The sequence below is a fragment of the Tasmannia lanceolata genome, unplaced genomic scaffold (genome assembly GCF_043159265.1).
Source record: "Tasmannia lanceolata isolate RefF3 unplaced genomic scaffold, GAP_Taslan_0.1 ptg000005l, whole genome shotgun sequence".
NCBI lineage: Eukaryota > Viridiplantae > Streptophyta > Magnoliopsida > Canellales > Winteraceae > Tasmannia > Tasmannia lanceolata.
In genome coordinates, this window is record NW_027518682.1 from 15,715,280 (window position 1) to 15,738,410 (window position 23,131).

A 23,131-nucleotide genomic window follows, 5' to 3' on the forward strand; every position below is an offset into this window, starting at 1 on the left:
TCAATCACCCGTGAACCACGTGCATCGGGTAAGCCGGGGGTTCGAACTCGCGTCTATGGGGAGCAAATGCATGAAGCCAACCGACGTGCCAATCCTGTACGGGTTTCACATGTCTTTTAGTGCAATTATTAACTCCTGGTAGTGCCAATATCAGTAGCCTAAACGTATTACATTAAAGAGTTCTTTTAGTGAAATTATTAACACCCGTTAGCCTAAATGTATTACATGAAAGAGTGAGACTCATGGTTCCCCATTTAAACATTCTATAATCTCTACATGTAATCAAATCTTCCTTGCCCAACAAAACAAGCATTCTTTTCCTTCTTCCCATTCTATACATGAATGTTCCTAAAATAGCAATGTAGATGATTAGTGTTTCCTTCTTTCTTCTCTTCAAAGGCATTACACAAAGAAATAAGACTTATTCTAAGCTTTTTAATGACTGTTTATTAGAAGCTTTGCTCCTACACTAAACACAGTGGTTTATTAACTGCACGCGTGATATATGATGACCTAGTACCTTCATTGTGTAGGACCCATTGGATCGCTTAATCGTTGGTTCTTCGCTGTCTCAACAACATTTTAAGTGGGGTGGAAGGAATTTTCCACCAATCCTTAAGATCAATAACCTCATCCGCTAAGATCGAATACTTTTAAGAAACTCAATCTAATCCTATTCTGTTTTGCAATGTTGAGGCCCACACATCAGAAAGAAAAAGAAAAAACTCAAAAGAAGGCAAAGATTACTTAAGGGTGACCCTAAGAAATTTAATTAAAGTAATTTAAACATTTATCCACTTCTAACTCTCACTCATGCATCACATGGGCCCACTAGTATACCTTTTTTCTAAGAAGAAGAAGATTAATAGAAGAAAAGATTACATCAGAGGACAAAGACAGCCCAAAATACAAGGAACCTCTATATGTTCCCAATTTGGTTAGACGATCAACCAAATCGTTAGTATTTCTAGGGATAAGAGGCAGGCAATCCTCACACACTAAGGCCATGTTCATTTTAGATTAAGACGACCGACTGTGAGTCCAAGACCAATTATTGAACTCAATATTACATTTAGGGCACGTTTGGCTACCATGATTTTTTTTTTTTTTTTCATGATAAATGTCTCACCCTCATCTCAATCCTGCCACTCAAATCTCTTTCCTCCAACCTGCTCTACGCCTCTCTCATCACTTGGAGACACTAATTTATCATTAAAAAAATCCAAATCTAATATGGCGTTAATTTTGAGTCCAATAATTGGTTTTGGACTCACAATCGGTTGTCATAACCTTACATGAACAGGCCCTAAGCCAACAAAAGAAAAATTATCCGTCCTCCTTTTCTAATAATGGAACTCCGTGCTCCCTTTTCTCAATAATGGAATTTAATACAGGGCTAACAACAGACCCAATTCGGATCGGATCCATCTAAGTCTATATCACGACTTATATTTGAATCCCAACTCTGTTGGGTCCTACTCAGATCCTACTTTCTGCTTATACGTCATGGTCCCATTAAGAAATAGGACATCCCTTAGAGTGTCCAAGATCATGCTATTTTTTATAGAATTAAAATTTTATACAAAAAGAAATTTTAGTATTTTCCGCGAATAAGACGCACGATTTGGCGAAAACAATCACACGAAGGCAAATGGAGAAAAAGGAGTGTGTCCACCGGTGAATGACAATTAGAAAATATCCATCATGATTATTCAGTATGTGAAAAAAATATGAAGGATATTTTCGCACTAAAGTAAAATTTATTTGAATATGGACATTTCATCTGACCATAATTGTGCCTCAGGACTCCATGAGACACTACTAAGGATTTTGTATCTATTGCCCACACGAGACACTACTACGGACCCACATCATTTGTCTGTGCCCCACCCATTTAGAGTCCGATCCTAAAGTTGATGAACTTTATGTGACTCTTGAGTCCGTTGACAGGCCTAGTTCAATACAATGAAGTGTCATTACCAAAACAATGGATTGCAGTTATCATTTCCCTAAACAAAATGGAATGTGTTTAGGGAAATGAGGCCATTGGGATCGCCGGGGGCAGCGGGGGCGTGCCACATGGCACTTGAGAAACATTTTAAAAAACTAAAATCACCAAATGATGTTAGTTTTGAGGGTAATGGGGTAGATACACTTGGCAATCTCAAACATGTAAGTATTGTTTTTATTATTGTATACCAAAAGCTAGCTCACTACAGGCTTTATAAATGGCACAATGTGAAGTAGTTGTGGTCTTCCATGTGAATCATAGAAGCAATAAACTAAGGCACGCAATGATGGCTATCCCAACTCATTGTCCTCAATGTCTAAGCCTTTGTTATATTCAATGGGAGATGAAAATAAAATATTCCCACTTGACAAAGCACAAGTGAAAGTAGTCATTTTCTACTTTGAAAATTATGAGATTTGAAATAAAAGCCTGAGAAAGAACAAACAGAACTGTGTTCATGTGTGTGGAATACAAAAATACAGCCTTTTCCCACTCTCTATCCTCAGCTTTCCAAGCCCATTTTCTCACGTGTCACATAAATTCATTAGAAATCAAATGAGAAAATAAAGATTGTCAGATGACTGAATAAGTTTCCATATATAAAATATCCAAGTAGTAAAATCTCCTCTTGTCCATACAAGCTCTATCATTGTAATAGCATCGACCATTCTCAACATTACAATGAAGAAAGCGCATGGGTTAAGTATCCATACTATATACATACATGGAAAATGATATTTCCACTCTCTTTTCCAGCATTTCCACCTCAAAGCGTTTGTCTTTTCCTAAAAATGACTGCATTTCTACCGTTTGAGCAGACTTGTATAAATATTAACATGTATTTACAAAAGGTAACTTGTAACTTTTGATATTATAGATTATATACATGTATTAAGATAATAAGTTTGGGAACATTTCCATTTGTTCAGATGTACAGCTTTTACAACTTCAAAGCTCCATGAATGCAAGGGATGTATGTGTTATTTAATTCCTTCCTCTTTCAATGGAGATTGTCTTCACATTTATTGGCAGCTTTGAGGACTACAATGCATATAATATTTAAGAAACCAACATGCACCAAACCCTAGACAACCAAGGTAGATAATATTCACATGACAGAGAGAGAGAGAGAGAGTTGTTAATTAAGCAAAAGAAATAAAGCAGGGGATGGAAGTGTGATTAAAGTAAATTAATAAGCAAAATAGTTGGAGAAGACACGACCAGAGAGAAGGAAGAGAGACTAATGCGTTCATGTGGACACACTAATAAGGTTTCATCAGTGTGGCAGAGAATGAGGTGGTATGAGCCATCAAGCCGTACTTGCACTAACTGGAACACTGAATCCAAGAGAACATGTAAGGTCACGGAGTATACATGCAAAAGTACACAAAGCCATGGGAACTCTGGTGCACTTGGTGGTTCTCAAGGAGTATGTCATAAAAGTATTATGCCATAAAAATAAAGAAGAATCAACAACATATGTAAAGAAATTTACTTTATTAATATTGAGTTGAACATTCATGCATACATGTATCCCTTCCCAACAAAAGTACCCCCTTATAAAGAATGAATTTGTCCGATTCAAATACAAGTTTGAAGCCATCCTTGTTACGAATGCTCCGAGACACCAAATTCTTCCTTACTTTAGGTACATAGTAGACATCAGTTAGAGTGACACATTTGTCGGACCTGAACTCAAGTTTCACCTTTCCTTTTCCTTTGACTTCCGATGTTGATAAATTGCCCATATATAACACACTTCCATCTTCAACTGATTCATAAGTTGAAAACAGGTTCCTGTCTTTGCAGACATGCTTCGCCGCTCTCGAGTCAATCCACCAACTATTGCCATTTTCAAGGACATTTACCTAGGAAATCATGGCTACAAACTTTTCTTTGTCTGTTGGTGCTCATAAGAAGTCGACACTCACTCTTGTAGTGGTTGGTCTGCCACAATTCAAACAAGCACCTTTCCTTTTCTTGTTTTTATTGAACTTCTTTTCGTGATGCTTGTTCATCTTTCAATTATCTTTCTAAAGTTGGTTCGAATTCTTGACATTTTCTACCAAATGGACTTTAGAGGATAGAGTTTCATGCTCTTCTTTGTTATTTCTTATTCTTGACTCTTCCTCACTAGTGAGGCATTGAGCCAATTCTTCAAGAGACATTTCTTCTTTCTTGGGTTTAAGACTTTTTTCTAAAGTCATTCCAAGTTAGTGTAAGTTTGTCAATTGTCGAAGAAACTGCGAAGGAATCGTTAAGTAAAATACCTTGTTAATGAATTTGACTTACTATATGTTGAATTTCATATAATTGATCTATAATTGGCTTATCATCTACCATGTGATAATTCAAGAAATGGATCACAATGAACTTTTTGCTACCGGCATCTTCTGACATGTATTTCACTTCAAGTGCATTCCAAATCTCGCTCGCCAATCCCATGCCTTGATGTATGTCGAATAAAGTATTAGACATAGCGCTTTGAGAATGTGCCCTTTGCAAATGTAGTATTCTTGTCCCCATTTAATCCTTGCATGAGCCTCCACCATAGTTTAATTTTCATTCTCTGCCGGCTTTGGTATTGTGAGAACTCGAACCACTTCTAGCGAAGTAAGAATGAAGTGCATCTTCTTTTGCCACAGTTTGAAATTTCCTTTCTCCAAACATTCAAGTTTGACAAAGTATTGGATCATTTGACGAATTGAATACAATGCCATTGAAGCAACGGAAAATTTTGTCTTAAGATAGAGAAGAAGAAACTATTGGTGATAGGAAATCTGAAATTGGTTTGGTTCAAGGCGTGATAACGCTGTCCTTAAGACAAAATTCGCCCCACCAATATTGTTCAATGGGGATCCACGAACTTGCATCCAAGATACAATGAGGCCTAATTGGAAAATCTTACTAATATTTGATGACGCTATGCACAAGCGGAATCAAATCCAAAATGTCCTTAGAGAAATGCAAGCCTTAGAGAATTGGTCTAATTACTATTTCTACATAATAATAGTAATTAGAGAAGTATAACAATGGAAACATAAGCAAAAAATGAATTTGGGGGACTTTAAAAGGAGTAGAAATGATATGGAAATGATCAAAATAGCACTGTAGGATGGCAAATTCATTTCTGTTTTGAAATGACAGAGTTCTACTCAATTTATAGTCTTTGTTGTCTTTTCAGTGTGAAAAGCACCTTTACAGGGCCTCTTTCCAGACCGGATTTAAATCTGACCATTTAGATCGTTCTCATCCGCGATTCAATAGTCCGGATCAATCCTGCAATGACTGTTGGGTTGTGTAAAACCCATACCATCTCCCTTACCCATTAGATCGCAACCAATCACCATGCCATAGCTCGGATTGCACTCGATAGGCTTCTGATCGTTGGTACGCAACCGATCGCGATATGACGGTCCAGATTGAACCCGATCGAACACTAGCCATTTCCACTATCCAACGCCTCAGATGACAAGAATGAGAAGTGGGTAAGGCTTTGTATACCCCTCTCAAACCTTTATGAACCTCTAATGTGGGATTATTTTTCCCATCACATTTCTACTCTATTTTCTAAAAAGTTACTTTTTCCAAAAGAGAAGTTTTTCTTTTCCAAAACACTTTTGAAAAGCATTTTACAAAAAAACTAGATTTTAACCAAAATTCAAAATTTTGAAAATAAAAATATCTAACAAAAGTTGCAGCCATACAATAGGATTTAAAATTGGAGAGAATTGTAAGATGGGAACAAAGCATATGGAATTTGTGGTGAATGTATAATATACGTTGTTGAATGTAATTAGCAAATTAGTATATATCTAACATCCAAAGCTTTCCCAGATTTAAAGGTGCCCTGCAATCATAGAAAGTACATTCAATCAGATAAATCTTGAACTGTGTATACCATCTACCTGTAACAAAGAATGAAGAGAATGCGTAAGATTTAGGAAAGAAGCATTCCAATTTATTTCTTTAAACATTCCAACGAAATTGCAAGAAACTGAAACAAATAAAAGAGGGAAAAAAAATTGTCGTGGCATAGTGTTTGGTTAAGTGATTGGCACATGAGGCAAATCAGTTAACCAATTAAACCAGGTTGGTTTTGGTATTGAATTTTTGTAATTGGCAACCAATCAATTAACCAAAAAAAGCAGGCTAGTTTCGATATTAAATTTCACAGTTGAAATGGTTGTTTGCAAAAGAGGCAGTAAAATCCTTGTATGATTAGCATATTTATGCACTCTTCTTAGACCACACACCTATAGGCTATTCAAAGGATCACACAGTAACTCAAGGAAACATCAGACTAAGGTGTTTTGTATGCCATGAGGGGTCATTTGACTATAGAGGCGTGTGCTTATGCAGACTGGATAAGCTGATAGGAGATTTACTAGTGGCTATTCTACCTTTGTTGGGGATAATATAGTCATGTGAAAGAGTAAGAACTAATTTTAATAGATAATGAAATTATAACAGCCATTAAAAGAAGTTCAAAATAATGGAAGGTGTGGATTCATAAAGCAAGGGTGTATAAATCAGCCCAAATTGAAACGCTATCTATCATGCTGGTTTTTGGGTGATCTGGCCATGGCTTTGGTCTGCCATTTGCTATCTAAGTTATATTCTCTATTTGATAGAAATCTGCTATCTAATTCCGTTCTGTGGCATAGATAGATATTGTTTTTTGTTCTTACTATGTTATTTGAAATGAATGGATGAATCTAATTGGATCCGAAAAGCTTGCCACGGTAGATTTAAGAGGTTTGCATACGTGTTCTACTTTGGATTCATGAGTTATTCCGTTGCACTAGAATCTGAGGCGTCAGTTGTGTAAATTGTTCAGCGTTTTACCGATCATTCAGTAAGGGATGAGGTATTTAGAGGTGGCAAGATCTTGTGTGGTGCTTTAATTGAAAAACCCCCAAGAGGATTTCTGGACTTGGGTTTGGTTTGGGGAGAATCGTCACTTTTGGACTCGGACTTGGGTTTGGTTTGTGGAGAATCATCACTTTTTGGTGGAATGGGAATCTAAAAGGCAAGATCTATGAATTTGGCCATAGGAGGGGGAAGGATTTTGTGCATATTTATGGCGAGGTTTTCATGCAGGTGCATCTCACCCAAAGTAGTATCAGAAAACAAAACTGAAAACAGAGAATGGTAGGAAAAATATAATGAAATAAGCTCTCTACTTCTAGATGAATAGATATAACATAGATAAATGACTAATCTTGAATAAACAGAACCATCAATCTCTAGAAAACTACCTCAAACTCATCAACATCAAAAAATTTCATTAGAAATTGACTTCTAACTCTGTTGAATCAACATACATGATACATGGATTTCAAAAGGTACATACAGAATACTAATACCATGAAACCTTTACATAAAATCCAATGGCCATTCCTAGGTAACAAGGATAATGGCCATTCTCTTTAATCAAATAGGAATGCATGTCAGTGATTTTCTTCAAATAAAACACGAAGAATCTCAACAGGATAAGACGAAATAAAAGGGCAAAATGAAAATATAGTTGTGGTGGCCAGATAAAATGATGAGATAGAAGGCATTTGTAGCTTCAGATTCTACTCATAGAAATGGAAGTATAATACCATTACAATTTTGTACGTGAAATCATAAGATCAACTTGACATTATTCTCATCAAATCTATTCCTAAAAATCATCTACAAAGTATTCTTGGTAATCTGGGCAGGCTTGGCATTGACAATCCAACATGAGGAGTGTTGAAACTTAAAACATGTATGTTTATTTCTCTTATTTTTCATCTAACTTAAGTGAGGGATATTTTTTCAAACTTACATGAACATAACCCTATTTTACGATGGGAACATAACCTTGTTCCACGATTTCATTCTCTCTCCTCTTAACCTTATATACAATGGAAACATAACCTTGTTCCAAGATTTCTCTTCCTCTTGCTCCTCTTGTTCCTCTTGTTCTTCTATTGCTTGCAACTACATTCGGTATTCGCATTAGTCTTGGAGTCTGGCTTTCATTTTTTATTTTTTTGAATTTTCTACTTTTTCAAGTGGACAGTGATCATGTTTTGCTTTAGCTTCAATATTTCTTAAACCCCTCATTTTGTCTTCCTTTACTGTTAATTTCGTAAAAGTAACTATTTTGGCATTTGAGATTTTATTTTGAACTTATATTAGTTCTTCTTTCTTACTTGATAAGAAATCTCTTATCTGTGAATTTGGCAACCAAGCATTTTTCTTGCTGGTACATGCAAATTCTGATTGAATAAGTTTTAATAATATTTTCCTTTTTAGGAGGTACGGTGTTACCTTATGATCGAAAAAAGTTAAAATATTCCGTAATGATGGCTACAATTGGAAGAAAAACAAATATGGGGGAGTCCACAAATCTCATTTCGATCTAAAGGTGTGCTGTTTTTTTCTATCTTACGTGAACATGGATTTTTTTTCTATGTTTTCATCTAGTTTGTGTTTTCATGTGCGTAGTGCATGTGTTTATAGTGGTGTTTCACCTTTGTTAAATAAACGATCACTTTAATGAAGATAAAAGTAGATTGGTCCTTCGGTAGAAAGTCCCAGGGAGTAGATAGGAAAATATTGGACTGTTCGGAGAGTTGCGAGAAATGTGGCTTAATGAAAAATACTTACAAGGAGAAGTGATCAAGAAAATGAATTCATCTATCCTGCAGAAGCTTTAATCGAGAAGTTACTGCAGGATAAATTCTACATGTAGCTAGATTGCGAAGTCCATGAAGAAGGCGAAGGTTGGGTCAGTACTGCATGATCAATCCTGCGTAATGATGAACTCATGGCAGTCGCTCTTAGATATGAACGAGCAATATATCATCTAATTAGTTCTGGCATCCGTCATAGTTTTTGGGATGCGGTTGGATGGGTCTTCATTGGGCTGCATATTTTGGCAGGTTAGTATGGCATTCCTTTGTTAGCATTTTTTTTGTTCAGAGAGCAAACAGTTGCCGCACTACTTAAGTTAGGTGTAGCTTCAGCTGCAGTAACGGATCCAACTTCATATTTTCCTGAAGGAGAAACAACATCGTCAAGGTAGGGGCACAAAGAGATTGGTGGATTTTTTGATGAAGCATACCTTCGTCATTGCCCCTTCAAAAAAGTTTTATGGACAGTGCTTTTGTAGCTTTTATTGCACAAAAGATTCTTAACACTGCCTAAATGAGATAGAGACAAAGTGCAGCACAGTTCTTTTGTTGCTCTATGGGATTCTGCTCAAGCAGATGCAAGGATTATATGATTTCTCTAGAGACGGTCAACGAAGAGCAATGATGAACTGCATGAAACTTCAAGTGATCAAGTCCTTAAGCTCTACAAGAAGTTCCTTTGGTCTGTTGGTATACTTGAAAAACTATATTACGTTGAAGATGGATAGGAACTACGGCATTCATGTTGATCAATGAAGTGAAAATCTAGGATCAAAGGCTGCTTGCTGTCAGGTTCTTTCATAAAATGTAACGCTAAATGTGACGACAGTAATAAACTTAAATGTAGGTATGAATGTTTTTTCTTTCTCGCTTGTTATTTTGTCTACAGCATGATATTTTTTTTATTCATTGTACTTGCAAGCTGTAAACATTAAACATTAGTTTACATTCTTTCATGACGGGAGCACTTAAAAAACATAGGAGTAACGCACCGTATAAGCAAATAGATAAATAAGGATACAGATAATATTTTCTTTCTTTTGAGTCTTCTGAAAGAAACTCAAAAATACTTCTTTACTTTTTAGATGAAGTCTGCAAAAATGGAAAGAGAACTCTTAGTTCTGGACATACTTATCTTTTCATTTCTTCCTTTGTGTAACATTTCTTCTTCTCTCCTCGATCCAATCCTAAACCTTCGTCTTGGATTGAATGGTAGCGGAAAGCCTTATGTTGGACCCTATGGCACCATAGGTGAAGGCTGCATGATGCTCTTTTAAATTGTGGGAGAGGGGTACATCCATTGTACTTGTATACTTCTGTTCCTCTAACTGTAATTTGTCTTTGGGCTGGTGAAGCATTGCAAGATAGTCTGCTGCCCATTTTGCAGTTGGCTGATACCACCACTGATTTTTGGGTTGCATCTCATCGGCGGACGAAATAGCAAGTGCCACTATTCACCATGTCGTCTTGTTGCGTGTGTTGTAGCTGAAGATATAAACTGCCCTTGATGGTGGTACAGTCATATTTGAGCATCCGCTACCAAGACGGTGTGTCATTTGATGCGGCTGTTATGGCCTTATTTGATGATTTAGTATCAAGGACAAAATTGGTGTTTGCTGATTTAGTATCAAGTACAATTGGTGAGCCGGCTGGATATCCAGCCCTTTTCTGCAGGATCAAAACCCCCCTTCTTCAGCTTGCACTTCCCTCTACTCTTTGCGCACGTCTCTTCCTTCCTCTCTACAAATAAGAGACACGAGAGGAGGTGAAGTAAGACACGTGAGGAGGTGAGTCATGTGGGTGGTAATTGTTTGTCGAGGGAATGATACATGCAAGGGCTCCCTTTAATTAATTTGTTTTAATCGGTGAGCAAGGTAGGCCCCACCATACGATGATCCAAACCATCCATTTGATGGCCCACAATGTAAATGCGTTGCACCCTAAAATATCATTTCCAAAGGATGATCCTAGTCCTCCGATCTAAAGAGAAACTGCAAGTTATAGAAACCTCTGAAGATTGGAGGGTTGCGATCATCCCATAGAAAGAAAACAAATTATAGAAACCTCTATAGATTGGAGGGTTGCGACCATCCCATGGAAATGATTTTAGGGGCATAACCTATTTACATTGTGGCCCATCAAATGGATGGTTTGGATCATCCTATGGTTCATGTTGTACAAAAACATTAAGGCCCAATTGTAGGCCCCACTTATATTTTCAAAATGTAGGATGATCCAAGCCGTCCATTTAATGGGCCGCAACATAAATATGTTGTGCTCCCAAAATCATTTCCACAAGATGAACGCAACCCTCTGATCTATAAGGTTTCCTTAATATTTTGGGGTGCATCTTATTTACGTTGGGGGCATTGAATGGTTGGTTTGGATCATCCTATGGTGAGGCCTACCTTGCTTGATGTAGAGCTGTACGGCTGTAGCTTCGAGGGGGTAGTTTTATCCTAGAAGGGGAGAGAAAAAGGGAGTGAATGCTTTGCCGTTAAAAAGTTGATAGGAAACATGCTTTATAGTTAGCATCAGGAGAAAAATAGCCTCCAAGGGGGGGATATCAGCGTCCAAATTTTATTAACCAAGGCATTTGATTAGTGGCAGTGGTAACACCCACGTCCCTGATTTTTTGACCTTGATAAATAAGGGCAGCCATGTGATTGGCCTACCTGAGGGATTTCATTTTCTGAGTACAAAGATACAATATTTATTTAGGTTTATACTCTGTTCTCAAGGAAATTTCTATTCATGCAAGTCAATATTGATCACTAAAAGGTGGATTTTTGAATTGATTTCAAATCACAGGGTTTACTGTTAATTTCAATCAAACCAGATTATGACCATTAGCTCACTTATAATGGTCACTATGTGGATCCACTACCGCATATAAGATCAAATCCGTTGGCATATATGGGTCCACTTTCCCCATGTATGCAGGATCACATTTATGCATGTATGATCAGATCCGCTGGCCCAAATAGCAACCAAAATGGCAGCCCAAAGAGGAATACAGCGAGCAGTTGATTTTGTGGTTCTTTATATAGAATATTGTGAGCTACCATGATGTTCTACAAGATCAATGGTCCTGGTGGCACTCACATATCCTCATCTGTGTTTTTTTATTGCTGGGCACCGCAGAGAAGTCCTTGAATATAGCCGTGGTGGCTGCATCATGATGCTCCACCAAATCATCGGTCTTGATCACACTTTACATGCATGTTAACATATGCTTACACAGTGCATATGTGATCAGATTTATTGATCCAATTGGGTACCAGAAACAAAACCATAAACTATTTAGATTTCCTTTATCGGATGATCCTGAGCCTTAGCCCCTTTTTTTGAGGTTTGATCACTCTTTACATGCATGTTAATATATACTTACACAGTGTATATGTGATCAGAATTGGGTACCAGAAACAAGACCATAAACTATTCTCCGCAATATCAGTAGTGTTGATGTCCTCATGTTTCAATCACACAACAACTAATGAAATCCATTACGTGACACCCCCACATTAAGCTTCAATGTGATAGGACCCACCAAGCAAACATTTTTTTTTTAATAAAATTTCGTGATCGACAAATGAGAAGGAGAAATTCTCTTACCAGCAACATGAGATCCAAATTCACGCTCCATGCTTCGAGAACAATGTCTTCAAATGCAAGAGAACACTTGAGAATGCACGAGGACAAAGACCAACTTGTTTTCCCAGGTTCCTTCTAATTCTAATTGCAGCCAGAACGTAGAAGGATGACATGAAATTATCTAAACCCAAAATTGATAACTTATGGAGCTCTACACAAAAGTAATGGAATAAAAAAGTAGGTTTTCCAATGAAACTAACCTTTCCAAAGATTCAGTTCAAGGGGAAAAAAGGTAAAAAATTTGTTGAGTAAAGCCTACTTATCTACATTATTTAAGTACCACAGACCATGTATGGGATGAAAGACCAGAACTAGAACATAGTATAAGGTATCACCCGGGCGGGAAGCAAAGATAAATTAAGGACTACATAGAAAACTAGCGGATATTATTTAAGTGCTACAGACAATATCAGGAATGGAGGACCAGAACAGGATCATTTTTTTGAATGGTTACCAGAACAAGATATTAGAACAGGAGATCACTCGGACGGGAAAGAAAAATATGATATTCTAGGTAGCATAAAATGAGGAAAACACCCATACCCAAGACTCAGACTCCTAACTGGAAGGTAAAGATTGACAAGAGCAAAGAGTTTTTTTCGTGGTCTAGAGCTTTTTAAGATTATCTAGAACCAGATGTTGAAAATAAAAACCAAATAAACATTGGGAAATCACGGTTAGATGCACCCAAGATGGTTGCCTCTAAAAAGAATGTGAAACATTATAATCTTCAATTACCAATAAAGTTCCAAAAAATTATAGAAATAAATCACACTTTTTGAAAGATGATATCATTAAAACAGAAAGACAGGTCCAAAGCGATGAAGCGAAGAAACAAAGAAAAAAAAAACAGAGAAAACAGAATACCAAAAAAGGGCAAAAATGATCACAGCTTCTCCGGGAAGGAGATGATCAAAAGTCCAAAGGACATATCTATACACCAGTTTGTGCCAGCCGATCTGCATCACAACTAGGGTCAGACATGACAGATCACATCAGGACGGCCATTGAGGAAGTCACAAACCTGTAAGGCATTGAACAAGATTTTTCCAAAAACAAATACCTAAGCTCAGCCATCTTTCCAAAAAAAAAAACAGAAAAAAAAAAGAGCCTAAGCTCAGCCAAACTAGCTAAAACTCTCCCTAAGCAAGACAACCATTCCATGTAACTGGGAGAACAATGCAGAGAAATCATGAAGAACGTACATGCTGCAGTTTCTTAAGTTTCTGAAAAAGTTAAACCAACTTACCAAAAGTTGGTTTCAAAACAGGAAACCTTTGAAAGGTCAAAATCAACTGCACATCACCGTAAAACATCTTTCACCTAAACTCAGGGTTTGAAAATAAAAGAAGGAAATACAATTTTTGATAAACATTTAAAAAAGGATTCAGAGAATTCATAGCAAATGTCAATAACTTCATGGGCTGAAGAGGATCCCCTTGCCTTTTTTTTAAGTCTATAGTTGAATAAACATAACCATGATAACAAGTCTTCCAGATGATTCGCAACCCAAAAAAAAATTTTGAGAAAAGAAGTGCCAAATCATAATCACGATCGAAAGAGCACGTTACTATTTTGACTAAATATGGTGCCTACTAAGCATGGTTTCAAGTCTATTAGTCCCAAGTGACAGTCAAAAATTTTCTGAATCATTTCCTCCGAAGTATCAGACCTCTTCTCAAATTAAAATGCAATTTTCCATCCCCACTATGGCCAAAGGCAACATCTTCTCATCTGAATCCCCCAAAGTAAAAGCAAATTCCTGAATCCTCCAAAAATCCATTTATTTCAAAAAAAGCTTTCAATATTATTTCATCCTCTCTACCCTTCAGTAGATTTAACTAAAGAGTTATAAAAATGATTTCTGTGACAAGACTTGTCCATGGACACTGCCAACAGATCCCACGAATGAGGAAAACGACTGTTTTCCCCATAATCAGACTAAAATTCTGACACCGCCAACCGATCCCACCTATGAGTAAAATGACCCTTTTAGTCCATAATCAGACTTAAATGCTTCTTCTGTAAGGGTTCTTGCACCCAAATCAAAATCCAAGCATCAATTAAAAAGATATCATTGCCATATTGATGCAGGCCAGGGAATAGAATTAGAAGAATAAGATAACAAAGTGACTAGGAAAAGAAGATAAGAAAGAGGGGAAGGAAGGAAAAGAAATCTGAGGGAGAAATTCTCAATCAATCTTGTTTAAATAAAAAAGTATCATATTCATCACATATATTTGTCAAATCTTTTGAAAGAATTTTCAAGGTATCAGGAAGTCGATTTCAATCAGAATAACTGGCAGGCAGAAGGAAACCAGTGCCAGAGTTTATTGACAAACTCATTAGAGGATCCAAATCCTGTGAATATCACAAGGTCGATAAAGAATGTCAGTGTCAACAGATCTCACCAATGAAGAAGATGGCCTATTAGGTTCATAATTAAAGATGAATGGTTCCTCAACTAGAGTTTGTAATACAAAATCAAAATCGCGGCATCATTCAAAAGGATATTGCACCCACAAATTTTAAATAAGTTTGATAAGTTATTTGAAATTACTTAAATAAACAATGCTTAATTCAGACCAAAAGACGGGATGGTAGAACTTAACCAAACACTCCAAGAATACTATATCCCCCCAACTTCCAATGAATTTAACAAATAATTATTCAGTCATATAAAAAATTTCATGAAGAAAATCAGATATCACATCTGTGTTTTTTTCTTAAATTCCATCTTGAAAATTATTAAACTCCTACGATCCATTGAAGAATTTCAATTCAAGATGTGTATCACAGAAGAACCTTCAAATCAATTAGGGCGGTCAACCAAAAGGTAAGTCCAGCTACATACCTTTTTAGTAATCAGGAGAAGTTGTCTAGTCATGGGATGAAAATCATGGAACCACAAGCATGTATAAGTTTAGACATCAAAGAAAACTTGAAACCAAGATGCTGGTTAACTCGAAGTTTTCTCAAGAAAATAATGATTCACATCCGGCAAAAGTAAAAATCTGAAGATATTGAATATAACTTCCAAAGAATGTAAAGAAAGTATTATGGAACAAGATCTGAGATTGGAGAAGTAACGTCAAAAAAATCGTGAATCATACTCAATCTACCGACTTAAACATGAGACCAACAAGGGAATATTTCAATAAAGATCCATTTTGGGCTTTGAAATATGACCTTTCCTCCTATTCCGGCCAACCACATAGAAAAGCACTTTAAAAAAATCATCATTTTCTTGGAAACAACATCAATTCATTTTCTAGGAATTTAAACTACCAAACTTAACCCTACAAAATCCTGCTCATCATGCACATCTTAAATGACAACAAAAACAATTTTTTTGAAGTCAATTTCATGGTTGAAATCCAACGAGTAGCTTGGGCGTGTTTGAGAGTTTGGAAATCATGTACTACTGAAAAATTAAAGAGAATCAAACAATAATCCACGGCAAATATTTAAAGCAGTTGAGAAAAGATCCTTTTCTTAAAATATTTAGCTTAATGGCACGAGCTTAAATGTCACTATTGTAGTAAAAGGGGCTCCTGTATTGCTTCTTAAATCTCCCTGCAATAACAAATGTGAGAAGCAATCTAACAACATGAAAGTTTAACAATAAACTTACAAAAATGTATGGTAAATAGAAATGTCAAAATGTAAACTTACTAGATGAGTATGTCACCAACTAAGTTAAGCACGAACTAACAGAGGCAAGGTTTAATGCTAAGGACAACTAATCAGCATATAACCAATAAAAAAATAATAAGCTAGTTTATTTGGCAAAAATATTTAGCTGGATGTGAGAACATTGAAAAAAGATGAGAAATGTCAAAAACCATTTCTACAACAGAAAACCCAATAATCTAATAATGAATCCGATTATTCAACAGATAAGCATGCTAATAACTAAAGACACAATTCAAAGTGCATAACACAGTTTTTAACCGGGGTACACAAACTGATTTTAAATCCAGACTCAAAATCCATAATTGGACCTTTTACAAAACCAAGTACGGGTGACAAATACAATATAGTTTTGAAGGATAAAAAGAAAACCCTAAACTCTGTTTGACAAAGCCCAAAGGTGAAGTTTTACTGCAACCAAATGATAAGATTTGAACACATAAAGACGGCTTTTGCATGAGCGCAGGAGCAGGAACTTCAGAAGAATCATCTGCCCATAACTAAATTGTTTGATGCACCTATGAAAGATCTGCACAATAAATAAGCAAAACATAAAAAACCAATTTCAAAAACAAAATATTTCCAAAAATGGAACCTTGCAAGTTAGCAAAAAAACATTACATGCAAATGAAAAAAATGATTTAGTAAGTGGGTAGTTTATAGCCATGGCTTTGGAAGTACAAGATTCCCCATTTTAAATAACTACAAATAAAAGCCAAAAGTTCAATAAGCAAAGTAATCGAAGAACAGATTTTAAGGTTGTGCTACAGAGGTTCAATAATTCTTTATGTGAAAAGACAAATGCACACGCTGAGACAAAAACTAAATGTAACATTTCCTGTATGAATGAAACATTTTGAAAAGAATTACAAATTAACAACTATCAACAAAATAAAAAATCAATCATAAAAAACAGTTGCCGCTTTTATGATAATAACATAAACCAGATTCATGAAAATAGCAATTCCAAAGTGAAATGGGGTGGAGGTGTATAATAATAGGGCTATGATAAATTCGCACCCCCTGTAGGATAATTCGCACCCTTTTAATGTAAATTGAAGTTAAAAGCGTTAAAGTCTGCCACATACCCTCCTTTAAAGGGGTGCAGATTATCCTACATGGGGTGCGAATTTATCATAGCCCTAATAATATTTTCTTGATAGATAAATGGATGCGTGGAATTTAGCTCATAACCAGTCACACTTATTGCCGATTATTACCAGCTATGTGATGCAAAAAGGGAACGAAAAGACCACCATACATGCAGCTCTGATACCAAACTGATCAATGTCATGAAGGGAAGACTCTCAAGTAGGTAGCTCAAATACCAAAGTGATGCAAGACTACCAACAGTATAAGACTAACTCCAATAATTAATAACAATCCAAAAGGAGTATGTAAACAAATTGAAGTCTGGTAGGGTAAAACTGTTAAGGTAAAGGGTATGAACCTATGATTTGTGGACACGGACACGAGTGTAGCATGTCAACACCGACAAGTTGTGTAGGACACGGCAAACTCCAAAAAGTTAGAAACGAGGGCACGGCTAAAATGAGAAAGTACATATAATCATGATTTGTGGACACAGATTTGTGTGCTGAGTTTCAACATGGATACGAGGTATCTGACATGGCAACCCCTAAAAATTTAGAAATAGTGTCACACTCATACACATACATATAAACTTGGTGAATAGTGACACTTCTAGCAGTACACTTAAAAGTGTCTAAAGGAGTGTCGACACATGTGGACACGGGTGTCCTGTTGGACACGACACGTGTGTCGGCAATAAATTCAAAGTGTCAGCCAAATCATAGGTATGAACAGCTTTTTTATATAGTTTAAAGGGTTAGAAAGAGACTTGGATTCAAATCTGAATGGATAAGGGTGTAATCGGATAATAAAATATGACTGTTAGGTGTAGAAAATTAACTGTTACAGACAACTATAGTTGTAAATAATGGGTATGTGATCGGTATGAAACCAAGGAAATAAATTTCTAGGTAAAGGTAAAAGGCTATCAAATACATACAAGGGGGTATGGGATGAACAGTTGAAAAATTGGACTCTTATCGCAAAGAAATTTTCATGGATACGTTTCAGACTAAAAGAAATTCAATTACAAATCTTGAATCTAAAAGATTCTAGAAAGGTATAAGGGATTGTTCTGGGTCTGGGACACAGGCAAGCGAGGCTAAAGATCAAGGACTGTTGCAAGTAAATGGATGTGGGTGTGGATACGGGCGTGCGCCCATACCAACCTGGTAGGGGTACTGGCTATATAATCGGAGGCTCTCGCTCCCTTGAGCCCGGGGGGGACCCACCCCGATTGCCAGACTGTTCCCCACGAAGAGGAGGCCAACTTCGAGAGGTCCAAAACCTCGTGGATCACATCTGGGGAAGACCTTGCGGCTGCTATAGCAACGGCCGAGCACATAGCTGATTTCGCGTCACTTGACCCGAAGACGCCTTCGAACAATTCCAAAGCCCCTGCTATCGAATGACAGAGAGACGCACTTTTATTTCAAGAAAATGGTCTTAGTTAAAAGAGAAGAACTGGTCATTAAAAACCCCTAGGCGAGTCTCCATTCCCTCTTTGCTTTTGTGGTCCAATTTCATTCATTTTCTGATTTTTCGTCGTTTTTTCGCGAAGGCCATGGTCAAAAGAGGCATTTAGCTGCTTTCTTTTTGTTCCATGGGAAGGGGAGAGGTGGATTGACTGGATTCTACTAAAGAGATTTCATACAGAATTCTGGGCAGTAAGTGCCACCTCAGTAGAAGAGACCAACATTTATTCAAGTGAATTTAGCGACAAAACAATCCTGATAAGCAGTTAATTATCTAAATTTGGAAGAGACAATGACTGACTGGGTCACAGGCTTGTAATGGTTTTCTGCAGAATACGATTCTAATAACTAAAAATCAGATTATGCAAGTCAAGAAATTATGCTCATCATTGCTTGATTCTTTTTTGGGATTGCATTTTGAGGTATTACGATCCAGAGTAATCATTACGTTGAGCACCTTTTGTAGGGCCAAGCAAGTTGACATGTCAAATTTTGTCCTAGAATGTCAAAGGCAAGGTTGCCAGAGCGGGAATCAAAACGGGAATCGAAGGCTCCCAGGGAAGAATCCTGCTTCCTTGGTCAAAGGTTAAAAATGAAGAACCATGAAACGGAATGATGAGAATGGATACAAAAGCATCTTCTAGTTATTACAACTTCTTGGGTTTCTAAGACTAATAATTCTAATGATTATGCTTCTCCGTCACTAAAATAGAAACACTCAGTTTTGTTTTTTTTTTAAATGGCGGAAATACACATTTCTAAGCAATCAGTTTTACAAGACTATTCAACTAATACTTTTAATGATTTTGCTTCTCGGTGACTAAAATAGAAGCACTAAAACCCACCGAGGCGTTGGCTCTTCGGCATGAAGTCATGGGTTTGCTCCCTATTGACGAGTTTTCGAATCCCGCCCCCGACTTACCAGATACCTGTGGTGAGTGGGTCGTTGCGTGTATCCGTAGGGACTAGTCCAACTCCCGAAGGGGGTGGGGATATCCTACATCATCAAAAAAAATAAAAAAATAGAAGCACTAAAGTACAAACAACTAATTTTAGACAACATTTTAGGAATGCCTTTTACTGCCAACAGCCACGAATGATTTGGATTACCTAACAAAAATTACAGCATGTACCTACCAAGAACTCACCTTATCATCTAAAAGGTCATGCCTGCACGTCAAAAATACCAAGTAGCCAATAATAAACAGGCAATTGATCAAGTTCCTAAAAAAAGAAATGTCACCAAAACAAAAATGGCTAGGCAATTGATCAAGCTTCTAGATGAAGAAATGTAAGACCAAAAAAAAATTGACAAACTAATTGTCAAACAAAGAACAAACAGATTTATTCACAATAGAAATGGATATAATTTAAAACCCAATACTCATGAAGAAGAGCAGAGGGCAGGGTAACACTGTAATTCCATTAACAAATACTAAAATGATAAAAAATTCAATGAAATGTCCAAAATATTATCTATTGTGTTACACGGGACTCAACATAAATAACTAAAATATGTGCAAACTGAAAATTTAGGTTGAAGTGGACATACTTGAGCCCTGGCATGTACATAATTTTTTCCTACATTATATTTACATGGATAATAAGCTATTAATCACTATAGAGTTCCCTTGGAAAAGCAGTGTGTATGCAATCAAATCCACCAATTCCACCAGTTATGTCATTCAATCCTTTTAACATAACAAACCAATGTGGTTGGATATTTTTTGTGCTTGGGACTTCTAAGAAGGCACTAACCCCAACATTACTATTCTCGACTTTGCAAGGGCTAAATTTATATTATGTATCGCTCTTGGTTTATACATATATTTGTTCATTTATAAACTGACAAAATTTAACAGGTGAAGAAATGGCATTTTCCCTCATAAATTAATGCTCCTTCCACATACAGGCTTGCAGGGGTAACAATATGTTCTTAAAATATTTAACAATTTTTTTATATCCTTTGCAGCACCCTAAATCTAAACAGGTCCATAAAATCCCTATTACTCTGATATTTTTTATATCCTTTGTAGCACCCTAAATCTAAACAGGTCCATAAAATCCCTATTACTCTTAAGTGTTAGTATCTTATTATAGAGGGAAAGAAACTGCACATCTCAATAACGCTGACCAAAAAAAAGGCAGTCAACGAGCATCACAGAAAGCTAAATTATCAGAAATGAAATCGAAGGTAGTGATTTGGCAATAGAAGAAGGAAAGAAAATAAACAAGCAATCCATCCAAAATTGTTTTAAAAAAGAGAGTAAGACTACCAAATAAAAAGGAGATAGCATACTCAATGCACCTGCAACCTACTTAATGACCCATGTATGGACCAACACCGCCCATATGCCCGCCTGGCTGTGACCTACCAGCACTTCCCTGCCCCATCTGTGGATTTGGGTACCCGCCCTGCATTGCAGTCTGATTCCCATACCCACCCATCACATTCGGACCCATATTACTCCCCACTGGTTGATTCCCATACCCACCACCCTGCATCCCATGACCCGCATTATTAACAATCGGCGCAGGCACATTCTGATTAACCGGAGCATTCAATCCAGTCGACCCAAGCGATCCCAACAAATTAGTCAATCCCAACCCCGCCCCCTGAGTTGCAAGCAATGCAGTCAGTGCCTGACCCAGAGCAGGATTTATCGCCGCTGGCGGGACCGCCTGGTTATACGACATCCCAGCCGGCGGTGAGGGTGCCATCAGATGCCCAGGCCCTGCGGCCCCACCAGAATGATTCCCCATAAAATTAGGGTTTTCGTTCCTCGCAAATTTCGGCCCATGCCCACCACCAGGCGGGTGGTGGTGCTGGTGATGGCCACTGAAGTGTGGCTTGTTCGGCTTCGGCCCATCAATCGCCTTCTGGCAATGCAAAATATGCCCCTCAAAGTTCTTATGTGGGTCCTCCAACGCCTTCCTCGCACTCTCCACAGACCTATAAACAAAAAGCGTGAAACCCTTTGGTTTCCCAGTCTGCTTATCAAGCCCTAATGGCCCTTCTTCAATCTCTCCATACTTAGCAAAAAACTGTAGCAACCTCTGTGGATCAATATCCGCAGAGACATTACTAACATAGATCTTCCTCATCGTGTATTCCGAAACCGGTGGGGCCGGGGGCGGGACGGGCCCAGCGGATGCCAGCTGGCACGCCGTCATCCTGTTCCCGATCTTTTTCTGTGGCTCCTTCAGCGCCTTACGAGCCCCAGTCCGGTGCTTGAAGAGGATGAAACCATAACCCTTAGATTTACCAGAGATCTTGTCAGTTACTGCATTACAATCCTCGATCTCTCCGTATTTCTTGAAGGCGTTGGTTAGGGTTTCGGCGTTGGTGTCCCAGCCGAGGCCGTGGACGAAGACCTTGCGGTGGGCGGGGTCCACATCAGCGATCTTGTTGATGCTTTCGAGTACGTCGGGGTGTTTGACGGCCGCGTCTCGGAGGAGATCTATGAGCTGGTCTTTTGGGAAGGGCTCGAGGAGTTTCAGGACGGATTCAGAGTCGTCTTCGTCGTCATCTTCATCTTCGTCGGCGTCTCCGTCGGTGGTGGCTCCGGCCGGAGCTCCGGTCGGAGGATCGCCGGAAGCGGGGGTTTGATCTTCTTCTTCCTCGTCTTCGTCTTCATATTCGACTGGTTCTTCTTTGATGGGGTCTTCTTCTTCTTCTTCTTCTTCTTCTTCTTGAACGTTGTTGACGGGTTCTGGTTCGGGTTCAGGTTCGGGTTCGGATTTGGGAACGAGCTTTCGTTTCTTTGCCATGGCGGTAAAAGCTAGGGTTAGGGTTTGGGTTCGGGTTAGGAAAGGGGGCAATTGCAGAGGGTTGTGGGTTAGGGTTTCGGATTTGGAAGCTAGGGTTAGCGTGAAACGCGTCTTATATAATTTTGTCCATTTGATGTGAGACGAAAGCACCCATGGGTATGCTGGAATTTACGTGATACGGAACTGTGCTTCGCAAAGTCGCGGACTCTTACAAAAAGAAAGTACAATGGGCTCACCTGCTTGTTGGTAATGCTATGTTTGGTTGCTTATAGATGGTTGAGAGAATAGGATAAAAATAAGTAAAGATAATTAGACAAGAATGGAAGATTGGGAGAATATTAGGAGGGAGATTTGCTAGTAGTGTTTGGTTGCGCGAGGAAATAAAGATGTAGGGTGTCATTATCAAAATATAGGTGGAAGAGAGAGAAAATGAATAAGATAAGAATTTCTCCTAATTCCCCTAACAAATTTCTCCATTTTGGTGAAAAATGGGAGAAGATCATGGGGGGAACATCTCCCTCACGTAGGTGCCACCTAGGATAAAAATCAATAATGATGTCTAAAAGTTGTCTAGTGGTCAAAGGTGTAAATGACAACCAAACATGCTTTGGGGAGATCTCTAGGAGATCTCATGCATTTGAAACTCCTACAATCCCCCAAAACAAGCAACCAAACAAAGCACGGCGTAAAGTAGGGGTGGACATATGGTTCGGTTCCGGTTTGGAAAATTTGGAACCGGTGGATATTCGGTTTGGTTCTGGGTT

The 23,131-nt window shown here is 37.8% G+C and overlaps 1 pseudogene across 4 annotated transcripts; it reads right to left on the reverse strand.

The window, feature by feature from the left end:
- Window positions 1-16,203: 16,203 nt before the first annotated feature.
- LOC143877680 (UBP1-associated protein 2B pseudogene) lies at window positions 16,204-22,468 on the reverse strand (annotated as a pseudogene). 4 transcript variants are annotated; one of them, XR_013250721.1, is made up of 2 exons: window positions 20,916-22,468; window positions 16,204-16,558 (listed from the first exon to the last, which is right to left on the reverse strand). The product of XR_013250721.1 is annotated as a UBP1-associated protein 2B pseudogene, transcript variant X4 (transcript). The 4 variants fall into 4 exon arrangements; XR_013250718.1 differs by having other exon boundaries at window positions 20,905-22,468; XR_013250720.1 differs by having other exon boundaries at window positions 20,896-22,468.
- Window positions 22,469-23,131: the final 663 nt, after the last annotated feature.